Source organism: Rutidosis leptorrhynchoides, chromosome 1 (assembly GCF_046630445.1).
Source record: "Rutidosis leptorrhynchoides isolate AG116_Rl617_1_P2 chromosome 1, CSIRO_AGI_Rlap_v1, whole genome shotgun sequence".
NCBI classification, from domain to species: domain Eukaryota; kingdom Viridiplantae; phylum Streptophyta; class Magnoliopsida; order Asterales; family Asteraceae; genus Rutidosis; species Rutidosis leptorrhynchoides.
In genome coordinates, this window is record NC_092333.1 from 244,353,505 (window position 1) to 244,366,327 (window position 12,823).

Sequence of the window (12,823 nt, forward strand, 5' to 3'; positions counted from 1 at the left end):
TTTAAATCAGAAAGATCTTTTTCTAAGAATTGAACTTTTTCTGCAAGTCGTTCAGATTTTAAATGATAATCAGTTCGTTCGACTTTAATCGGATGAATTGTCTTTTTAAGATCTTCCAACTCAGATTCCGAGGAGCTGAGTTGGACGTTCAACTTTTGCAATTCCGATTGTAATTTGGATGAAGATGGTTTGGTCTCAGAAAGTTTGATTTTGTCTTTTAAAACCTTGTTTTCAGATTTTAAGCCTTTGACTTCTTTTGACATTGAGACCAGATTCTTCATCAAGTCATTTTGCATTTTTATAAAATCGGGTGAGATTTCAGTTGATTGTACCTCATCTTCGTTAGATGTTGAGTCAGAGTTTTCCAATGCTTCCTTAGCTTTGATGAGCTTGGTCACCTTGCAAACATTTGCATGTTCCACCTCTGAGTCTGAATCATCAGTCCAGTTAAACCAAGTATCATCAACCGGTTTCAGCTCTCCCCCAGTTTCCACAATCTTAGCCATCAACATTTTCTTCTTGTAGCAAGCTGCGTCCTTCTTCTTAGGCATTTCGCACTCACGAGAGTAATGACCATCTTTGCCACAATTGAAACAGATTGAATCTTCCTTCTTGGAATCATCAGCACGTTGTTGTTTGGATTGATCAGCTTTCTTGTAGTACGAGGAAGATGATGAGTGTTTGCGTTGATTGCTTGATTTGCCTTTAAACTTGTGTTTGTTCAAGGCATTTGTGAACATGGAGGCCATCTTGACTAATTCAAGGTGTAAATCATCAACATCAGAAAGATTCAACTCTTCAGAATTGGTTGATTCTTCAACAAGCACTTTCTTGGACAAGCTTTTGGAAAATGATTTGCTCTTCTTTTTAGCAATTATAGCAAGAGGATCACTTGGAGATAACTCTTTCCTTCCTTCTTGAAGTTTAGACACCTCAGGTTGGTAATGCATAAGAAATCCAACAAGCTCATGAATAGTCAACTTATCAATCTCTTTGGTAGATCAAACAATGGTTCCATAAGGAAGCCAATCAGCATTGAGCTTTTTGAGGAATTTCATGTTGACTTCAGTATGTACTTTTACAATCTTATACCTTTTCAACTCATTGAGAACACCATTGAAATGACGGTAGGTATCCTTGAGTAGCTCTTCTGGTTCCTGCTTGAAATCTTCATACAATCCCAGAGCCTTATTCAATTTAGTAACGTCTGACATGTCATAACCTTCTTGTTGTCGTTTGATCTCATCCCATATATCTTTTGCAGTAGTGTTGCTATCAACATTTTCAAATAGCTCATATGGGATAGCTTGCATGACAATATTCTTAGCCTCTATGTCACCCTGAGCTCTTTCACGTTTATCACCAGAAAGTTCATAGACTGGAATTGGCATACCAGTATCCGGTTGAAAATCAACAATTGGACCATCCCTCAGAGAAGCCCAAATATGTTTAGCTTTCTCACCCTTATAGTCTATGTACTGAGTAATACGATGAAGCCACTAAGTGTACTTGCCATTAAACAACACTGGAGGTCGGGAATCTGATCCAATGATAAGAGTATCTTGAGTAGACATCTTAAATTGAGGTTGATTTGGTATAGATTCGGTATTAAACACAATCTATGATCAGGGTTCAGTATAAAATCTAACAAGAATTTCAGATTCGGTAAAAATTCGGTACAGTAGCAGATTCGGTAAGTGGTTCGGTACTGTAGCAGATTCGGTAACAATTCGGTATATTAGATTCTGTATCAGAAACTGATAAGAATCACAAATAACACATCCAAATTCTGTATGGATTCGGTAACCACACAACTTGAAGCCTCAAAATACTTAAAACCAATGGGTTAAGTGATACAGAAAATCAGATTCTGTATCTGACTCGGTAGTCAGATTCTGTATGAATTTGAAGTTCAAACTCAATTCAATCCCTTTGAATTAGATTCTGTAACCTTGCTGCACAAGGAAACAAGTTAGTATCACACAAAATATCAAAGATACCGAATGTATAGAATACCGAATGTCAACTTTAGCAGTTGACAATACCGAGTCTAAGTCTAAAAGTTAGAAATATAACAGAATCCTTTCTCAAACCACACCAATTAGCTGCGTATGATCAAACCGAATTTGATAGAATCACAAACACACCACAATCTGCAACACTTAAGATGAATTTCCAGTAATGAAGCAGATTCGGTATGACAGTTACGATACCAAATGTTGATCAAATCTTCAAAACTTGAAGAATTGAAGAAATTGAACCGATAGAAATGTGATTTAACACCTCACGAACACAACTGAATCTTTAAATCTTCACAAAACACCAGAATCAAGCTTGAATTAAGCAATACTGAGAGTTTTAGCCACAAACTCTAAAAATCAACTTGATTCTCTATAATTAAAGTTAAAAAGCTGTAATGATGATCAAAACTCTTTCTAATAGACCTAATACACCTTCGCTGAACTTATCACAAGAATCTGAACGTCAGATTATCAAATTCGATAATGCCGAATCTGATTCAATATACCGAGAGTGTTCAGATTCTGTAAACTACAATCTCTGGATCGATATAGTGATGTAGAATCACTTCCTGGTAGCTCTGATACCAAATGATAGGTCAGATCATGTTGAGATTGAGAGAAATGATAAGATAGAATGAGATTCGATATGTAAGAAGAATACTCGGTACTAGAGAGAATCGGTACAAATTAAATTCTACAGCTTCTAGAACTCAGTTACAATACCATGTCTATCTAATTAGGACTACATAGGTTCCTTATATAGCCCTCTTCTAAGGAACCTTCATTTAAGCTTAATTCACATTAACACTATACAACTTCGGGGTCCTAACAATCTTGCTAATTTGTCAACATCAAACATGTTTCAAATATGATCTTGCACTTATTTCACTTAATTGAACTTATTTGTGAAATCTTCATTCTTTTTACTTTGTTTTCCATGCTTGTCAGTTATGCTAGATCTAAGTTGATTATGATGATGTAATTGTTGATTCTAGGTTGCAATGTTGTTGATTTACATGTTTGCCATGTTTAATTGCACAATTTCAACTTAGTAATTCTAGGGTTTTCAAAATTTGGGACTTTTTAAGTTTGGTTGTTTGAGATGATATTGAGTGTTGTCTAAGGTTGTTTGTTAGTGAACCAACATGTTAATGTCATATACCCTATAATTTAGTGTTTCTTTCGTTATGGAATTCCAGTTAGGGTTATTGACTTTAGGGTTTGATTGGCATTGACCTTTTGACATTAAAATTGTGATTTGAAGCATGAAACACTCTGGCTTATGATTTTAATATGTGCTTTTGGTATGCTTGCAAGGTTATTTAGGTTTTCTAGAATTGCACTTATCTAGTTTGACCTGAGTTGACCATTTTACCATCATTGCATATTGATCATTTTAGCCTAAACATGATAATTGTGAAGCTTGTGTTAATGGATTAAATGTAGGGGGTGTGTCACCCCATTGATGTTAAAATGCGAGAAGTTGGATGTTTGCTAATGTTATGAAGTGTGGATGCGTTTGATGTTTGTTTACATTTTTGTTTTAGGTGATTTACAAAGGGAAAGGAAAGGAGCAAGCATCCGGTATTGATGAATAGTTACAAGAGGTTCTTCATGATGAGACTCTAAATCTCAAATGCTTAATAGAATTCAAATTCTGGTGTGCCCGGCAAAGTACATTGATTAGGCTCCATTAGAACTAGCGGGAATGGTTAGTGACACTCAGGATGCATTCAAAGTTGAGCACTTTCATCAAAGCATGTACCCATGGGGACCTTTGCTTGACATCCGTGAGGATATCTACCCCTTATTAACCTGAGAATTTCTAACAACCTTAAGGGTCAACTTCAAAGTCCGTTCTTCGTGGCTAGAAGATTACCTCGCATTTAGGTTAGGGGGAGGAATGGCGATTAAGTATGGCACAATTTATGGCGAGTCTAGATCTCTAAAAGGATACCTCACCCGATGTCACTTTCATGTACTTGTCCAAATGTGAAACGTTCAATCTAAATGAGTTCGATCTAAAAAGGGTTTGGCATAAGATTAGTAACACCGAGTTCACACCATCCAACCAAGTGCCTCACACGCTTTCTACCTAAGCTTAGATGTATTCAAGGGTTCTTTACAAATACGGTTTTTCCCCGCATGGAGGATAAGGATAAACTGACATTACTTGATATTTGGTTAGTTCATAGGGTTCATAAGCGAAATCATGTTCACGTTCCTAACCTCGTTGCAAGCTACCTCTTTGATGCAATTGGAGACAAATCGAAGCTCCTGAATGTTGGTGGTTACTACGTAACTCGACTTGCCAAGTTCTTAAAGGTTGATTTAAATGGGTTTGAGAAGCTTTCGATAACCAGGTTCGATGTCAAGGAGTACAAAAAGGGCATATTCTAAATTAAACTTCACGCAACTCGATCACGCGTTGTGAAGGTGAAGGAACCTCGACACGTCAAGGTTAAGTGGTAACGAATATCCACCGTGATTTATGAAATAAATTTATGATTTGGCTTGTAACTTGTATTACTTTAATAATTGTGTGTGAAACTAAAGATCATTGATTTGGTGTAAGGTAGTACACTTATATTGCTACTCTCACATAATATCACACTATGATTGTAATAACTTTGTGATTGCTTGTTGATTTGTTTGTGGTATCATTTTCTTGTTTGTCGATCTTAGTGGTAGGATACACTTTTTGATGATGGATCCGATCCTGGCATTAAGTTTAGGCGTCAGACTCATCGACTTGCATTCTTTGCTGACTAAGTATTATCTGATTGGTGACAACAAAGATCATTTGATCTACTCTACTTTTATTTCTCTTCTCTCTTCTATTCTATTTTAAAATGCCCTCATTTGTACTAATTTCATCATTCAATGCAATGAAGGCATTGCATCAAACTAAATGAAGGGGGAGAGTTAAAATCTCGGGTCATTTTGAACTTTTTGGGTTAAACTTGTCACATACACTACAAAGATAAAACTTGCAATGTTGATAAAATTTTTGGAACAAGTTTTTGCCATTACATTAACTCATATCTTAAACAATCAAATGGTAACCAAACTTGTAATTTGTTTCAACTTTAAGGAAGTAAAGTCTTCCTTTCATACTTACAATTCTCAAGTGAGAGTAAAGTCTCCCACTTCCAAATGATTTTTTGTGCTCAAATGATGAAATCAATTGAAAAATCAAAACTTTGGAATGAAAGTAAAGTCTTTCATGCGTGTTCCAAAATCAAGTGTTTAAAGCTCCATGCTTTAACACTTTCGGATGACTCAAGTTTATCCACTTTTTAGGGAGTCAAGTCTCCCGAGTGCCATTTTACTTGGTGTAGGATACTTTCTAATCCACACCATTTTATATTGACATTAGTTATCTCATCATTTCACGATGTTTCAACCGATGTATCATACCATGGGAAGAGGAGCCCCGAGCTTCACAATGTGATTTCTTTTTTAGGAGCAATGGCTTCATGCTAGTGTTGCTAGACAACACACGCCATTGCCAAAAGTAGTTTCTACTTCCTACCCTTTCTCAAAATAAGCATAGAAGCTTGTTATGTGGGAAGTAGCTGAGTGAATAAAACCTCCGAGCTTTGACACTCCCGGGAGAGTCGAGTCCTTTCTTGTTTCATTTTGAAAGTCAAGTATTCCAAACTTGGAAGTAAAGTCTTCCAAGTTAAGTTGTGTACCAAAAGACCCGAGCTTAGAAGTAAAATCTTCCAAGTATCGTGCAATAGACCCACCGTTAATCTCACACCCAAGGTAGTTACTTCTCCATCGATATTGGCACCCAGTAGTATGTTTACCGGGGGAGTAGCTACCCGTGCGACCGTCCCACCACTAGGGTGGCTTGTATGCACACAACCTTATGAGCCCAAGATAGCTTTTGTCTAATCGCCTTCAATACAAGAAGGTAGGTCACTTTTGTGATATACCGGCGCATTAGCTATCCGTGCGGTTGTCCCAAAAACGGGATGGCTTTGGAATGCACAAAGCTTATAACCAAATTTTTTGGAAAACTTGTCTTGTTTTATAACTTGACTCGTTTTCCCTTTCTAAAAACAAAAAATGGTTTTCTTTAAAAGCATTGTCTTCCTTAAGGCTTAAACGGTTTCTTGGGTAACTCATGTAATTTGGCGCTCCATTACACCGAGGTGAAGCTTTTGTTAGTTTTTGATCGTTAGCGGTGATGAAGGTGAATTCTATGCTTTTGATGGTTTGAAGAGCGCTCCTAGAAAGGTTTGTACTAAAAACCTTGAATCTTGATATGATTACTCTTAAATTGCAAAATCTTGTGGATATTTGAGCCTTTCTAGGAAGCTTGTTGTTTGATCGTTTGTTTTGAAGATGTATGAAGATGTGTAGATGTTTAGCCTAGTCTTGAATTTGTTTGATTTGAGGATGTTTGAAGATTTGGAGCTTGATTTGGAGGAGGGGTGTATCTTTTGAGGTTCAATTGAAGATATGGTCAAGAATTGCCACCCCCACCATTGCCCCATTTGATGAATTGATGAAATGAAGTTGTTTGAAGTATTGAGTTGAATCTTTGCTAGCTTGTGGAAGGAGAAGAAGAAGAAGAGGAGAAGAGGTTATGCTTTGTCCTTTGCAAATGCAAGCATTGGAGATCATTCTAGCCATCAAAGTGCACATCCATGAAGGTATCAATTTTTGCCCAACTATTGCACTTTGGCTTTGATCATTTATTGCTATTTATCTCCAAGACTTGTTTATTGTTATGCTTGCTTGAGGACAGGCAATGTTTAAATGTAGGGGGTTTGATATTGCTCATCCACGCTATATTTCTCACGCAATATTAACCTCGTTTTACTCGGTGTTCGTTTCCAAAGTGCTCAAAAAGTTATGATCTTGGGTTTAATCGCGTTCTGAGTACTATTGCAATTTTAAGTGTAAATTTGGTGTAAAATTGACCGAAGTGTGCAAATCTATCATGAAAACTGCAAAGTGGTGGAACTGGCATCAAGAACAACGTTCCTGTATCTCAGAACGTCGTTCCAACATCAAGAACGGCGTTCCAAAGCCAAGAACGTTCTACCTTGGAATTTATAAAGGAAACAGAAACAAGAAAAATTGGCATTTAGAGCACGATTCAGGAACGACGTTTGTAGCAGTCAAGAACGTCGTTGCACATTAAGAGCCCAGGAACGGCGTTCCTAAAAGAGGAACGACGTTCCTCTGTAATTTTTGGGCAGTTTTTGTAGAGTATAAATAGAATGAGAAAAGGGTTTTTAAAGAGAGACATCATCAATAGAGCAGTAAATTCGTGGTGGCTGAGAAAATTAGGGTTTGATAGTTTGATTAATGAGTTTCTCATCAAGTTTCCATCATTTCTTTCATTCTACATCAAGGATTTGAAGATTGAATCAAGATCTAGGGCTTGTTCCTCATCATCTTCATCTAGCTTTATTGTAATTTTCATAAATTTGGTACAATCTACTCTTGTTTATTGCTTAATGTTGTTTAGATTTACTCTTATCACTTGTATTGATCTTGTTCTAGCCATGATTGGCTAGATTTTATTATGTACACTTGTTTATGAAGCTTGATAGCTAAGGATTATTCATATTTATGTTATTGATTGTGTTTGGATGAATCTATGAGTTGATGATTGTGATTTGTTACTTGAATTAGCCAAAAGATCCTTTGCTATGCTTGTTTTGGACTTTACTATGATTATTTGAGATGTGTACCTTCTCTTAGGTATTTGATTAGTGAAACATCTTGTACTTAAATACTTAGGTGATCTGGACAATCAAATTAGGGCTTTCAAGGGATTGGGGTGTTGTTTTGGATTGGTTTTGAAATGATCCTTAGTCAAAATAGTGAAGTTTGATTTTCTTAAGGGATTTCGATTACCGAAAGGGTTTTAGGGGACTTTAACCTAGGCTAAGTACTAATGATAATTGCATGATTCAACTAAATCAATTGGTATAAGCTTATGGGAATTTGAAAGTATTGATTTGATCATAAGAACATCTAGTAGGGATACTAGCATAAGTTTGAACACAATTAGCTCTTAAGTGACCAATAGAACAATTCCAATGCTTCAAGTGGATTAAGCAAGTGTGCATGTTTTTAATATTGATAATTACTTAATCATTTCTAGTTCTTAGTTTAATTTGCAATTATTTTCTTTAATATCTCAAATTCGAAAACCCTAATCAAACAAACCTTAGGATGATTATGAGTTTTTATCGATTCAACTAGCAATCACCGCTCTCTTGGGACGAACTTTAAACGGAAAACTTTCTAATTACAACTACCGAGTCATCGTTTCTTGAATGCTTGTCACATAGTTGAGTTCAGGTTCAAGTATAAATTTGAAATATAAAATATATGTTTGTAAGACCATGTCATTTTCTAAATTTTAATATTGTAAAGATGTTGTGATCAATTATTTACTCGCATCTTGCGGACTTTGAAATTATATCTTTAAAAAAGTTATAGGGTATCCATGAAATATAAATAATGGTTCTGGCAGGGTAATCTAATGTCCCCGTACTTGTTGGAGGTGTTATCTCTTATGCTTGTTTGTAACTCGCAAACTATGAATGGTTTTAGATATCAACCGAAATGTGAGAAACAAAAGATTATAAATATGTGTTTCGTAGATGACCTCTTTTTGTTCTCATATGCATATGTTAACTCAGTTTCACTCTTTAGTGCAGCCTTGGAAGAGTTTAAGCAGCTTTCTAGATTAGTCCAGAGCTTACCCAAAGTACGACTTTCTTTACTAATTTTTCTTAGTCAATCAAGAATCAGATCCTTGCATTGCTTCCTTTTGATGGGGGTACCCTTCTGGTGAAATACTTGGGTGTTCCTCTGGTGTCTACTAGTGTTTATTACCATTATTGTAAGTTCTTGTGGATCGTTTCAGGAATAAAATTGGCGACTGGAAGAATAAGTTCTTATTCTTTGATGGTCGTGTTCAGTTAATTGGTTTTGTACTTTCATATATGCAGATTTATTGGCAGTATGTCTTCATTCTACCTTATGCTATTATTAAAGAGATTAAAGACTTAATGAGGGAATTATTATGGTGTCAAGGTACTATGAAGATGGGTAACGCGAAAGTAAAAAGGGACGATGTTTGTCATCCAGAAAGTGAGGGTGGCTTGGGAATTAACATATTAAAATATTGGAATTCTGCATTGTTAATTATGCACATTTGGAGAATTCTTACTCGTAAAGACTCTATGGATTCGCTGGATACATTCGTATAGGTTGCGTGACCGAAACTTTTGGGATATCCATGTACCACAGGATTCAAGCTGGCATTGGCGTAAAATGATAGCCATTCATGATGGCATTCGTGGTTGGTTTGTCCACAAGATTGAGGATGGTCTTAATAATTCTGTATGGTTTGATGTTTGGACTGATATAGGATCCCTTCTAATCTATTTCACGTCAATATTTGTTTCAAGATACTCTGTGATGTAATATTCGATATGTCTGTGCGTGCGCTTATGGGTCCAGATGGGTAGAGATGGTCAAATGGTTGGTCATCTAACTTTCCTATGTTATTTTTTATCCCCGCATTTTTCCTATTTCCAGTCGATCTGATATAGTGGTATGGAAGGATAATGATGGAGCTCTTCATGACTTCTTGGTTTACATAGTTGGGAGTCGATTAGGCCTCATTCACATGTGGTGGGATGGTACACGATTGTTTGGCATTCCTACTGTATTCTAAAGCATTCCTTTGCTTTGTGGCTATTGATGGGCTAAAGATTGAAGACACAAGACAAATTGAATAGTTGGGAAATCCATGGTATCGAGACTATTGTCTGTTCATTATGCAATAGGTACCCGACACTCATGATCATTTATTTTTCTCTTGTGTGTATTTACATGTTATATGGGGGCTAGTGAAAGGACACATTGATCTTCCATTTATGTGTTCCGTTTAGAAGAACATTACTGCAGTGATTTCTCCTTTTACATCTCGAAGGCTAGCAAGATTTGTTATTATCAAGTTGTTATATGCGGCTATAGTGTATTCCGTTTGGTAGAATGCAATAATAGATTATTCAAGAAGCGTTCGCGAACTAGTGAGCAACTTTATCAGATCATCTATTCCACAGTTCGTTTGAAATTGATGTCTCTTAGGTGGATGATATGACTACAACAGACGGTTTTATTTGTGCGGTGTCGTTAGGTCGCAAAACGTCAGAATCAGTTACCAAAACAGAGTAGTGGTTTTATTATTTATATTTATCTGGGTTTCATGGCTATAGTTCACCTACTTGTCTTCCTTTTAACGAGTAAGTGGTAAATATAACTCAGGTTCGTATTTTTGTATGTTTGCTCGGTAATGTGGGACAAAAGTGCCTATATAGTTAACCCTAGTGACAAGTGGTGATAAATTAAGATTGACTAAGGTAATATAAGCTAGAAAGAATAAAAAAGGGATAGGTATGAAGAATAGAATCTTGATGGGGAACTACCACAAGAGTTTAACTTCCTAGAATAAACACTAAACCTCAATCAACCGGGCTATAAACCTAACTAATTTGTCACTAAGGGTTTAGGCTTTGAAGATTCTGGCTAAGACGGATATCCCTATTCCCAATGCTAACCTTAGAAGGTTTAAACGACCTTATGGATAGAATCCTAGTTACATGAATAAAGTGGTATATCCCTAAAGGAAAGTCTCAACTTTTCTTAATCCTAGTTGGTCTAAATATAGTAATATTCCACCACTTAATACAAAGCTATGCCATAACATTTACAGATGTGCAATCTTAGATATTCTAAGGTACTGCTAATTGGATTATAGGTCTCTCCTTTTCGATCACTTACCCAACCCCGGATCATCTTACAACATCTCAAGAACGTTGCTTCTAACGCGAATCATGCTTTTGAGCAAGCCAATGTTCACTGAACTCTATATTGCCTACTCTAATCACAACCTAAATGGGCAGCTCTTCTCTGATGAATAAATGATCATTCGTACATAGGTACTATATCTCTATTATGACGTTAAGCACACATAAATACTTACCTGTATCCTAGGGTTGATCAAGTCCTAATACTAGGTTATAGCCACGTGAATAAGCGGAAAGGGTGATCCGTAAATTTGACTTCTAAACCATCAAGGTTTCAGCATAACAATAGCATAAGCTTCAGATAAAGTATTCAACACATAATAAACATTCGCAACGGATAGATAAGCATGTAAGATGAAAGCAACTTAAAGTAACAAGATAACTTTATTAAATTAAGGAAAGCGTTCACCGTTAAAAGACAAGATCTGGACCATTGCAAGTGCTGACATCCTCTAGATCGCTCCAATTACAATCTTCGGTGTTCGCATCCGGGTACTTAATTTTCAGCTTGGAGGTGAGAAGGCCTTGAAAGCTCTGGTGAGAGAAAGTGTATTGTAGTGAGAGAGTGAAGAGAGTTGTGTTGAAAATGGATGACAAAAAGCCTTTAAATAGAAGTGAAAAATGTCTGCAAACAGCTGGCAGGCCGTTTGGCAAGCCGTTTGCTGAGGTAGTTTGCTGAGGCAGCCCGTTTGTGATGCCCGTTTTTCTGGGCCATGTTGCAGGCCGTTTTTCATAGTGGCAGGCCGTTTGGCAAGCCGTTTGGCCTGCCTGTTTCCTGGATCGTAAATTGATTTCATGTCTTTAACCATTTTTGCTCTAGAATCTTCGTTTTAGCTCCGATTCTCTCGATTCTTTTTGCATCATCTTCATAATTATTTAATCTACAAATTTAACCGAAAAAGCGATTTTTTGCCATCAAAGTTTAGAACTTTATGCTTTTTGGGACTCAATATCGGGGGTAAAAACGTGACTTTTTAGCCGATATCAAATATCCCACATTTAGACTTTGTATGTCCTTAAGCAAACTTCCGAGCTTTTAGCACCGAAGATTTTTATTCGTAGTGATCAAGTGATCTTTGTTTTGCAAGACATAGGAGCGAAAACTTAGTTTTAACCTTTTTGTTATTCTCGAACCTTTTTCCGCAAGCATGAGAGGAGGTTACATAACTGAGGCTATCTCACTCGGGTCACTTAATTCACTAAAGTGTTTCGGGTGTCCTATAGTTCTAGGAAATGAAATCGCTCATAGCCAGTCATGTTTGCATTCTTTGTCATAGGCTTGATCAAGACTCAAATCTCCATCACTTATTTGGGAGAATTTTCAGTTATAGACTCAGCTTGTATCGTGAAGAGATGGTGATTTGGAGGTTTTTGGGGATGTAAAGGGTTTACATAGGTAGGAGTTCTTTTAAGGATCGATTTTGATAATCCTTTCAGCTTTTTTTTCTGTAATTTCGAAGTGAGCATCCTTCTTTTTGACTGCCAGGAGTTCTTTTCTCGAATCTTTCTAGTTTCGCTCCTTTTCTCAGAACCTTTATTCAATTTTTTTTAGCAAGCATCTTTTGCTTTTCTCTTCTAGGTCTCCTTTTATTGACGGTATCCTTGATAATTGACTTGGATGCTCGCATTTTTCTAATGCAGTTTTATACAGGATTTCCCTGAAGTGATGATTTCGTCAGGATTTATTTCTTTATTTATGAAGTGAATGAAATGAATATGTAACGGTAGATGGATTTGTGGTGTCTTGGAATGAAGATGGAAATGAAGGTATGTGATGGGGGTGTTTTGTCTTCACGAATAGCCGAGGTTTCTAACCTAGTAATTCTCGTCAAAAGGTGTGATTCCGAAATGTAGATCAAGAGCAAGTTCTAATTCGGAGATGCTAACATCGGCGCACTCAATGGAAATATAGTGAAGCACTAAAAATGAGTGCCTGGCGGGCATTAT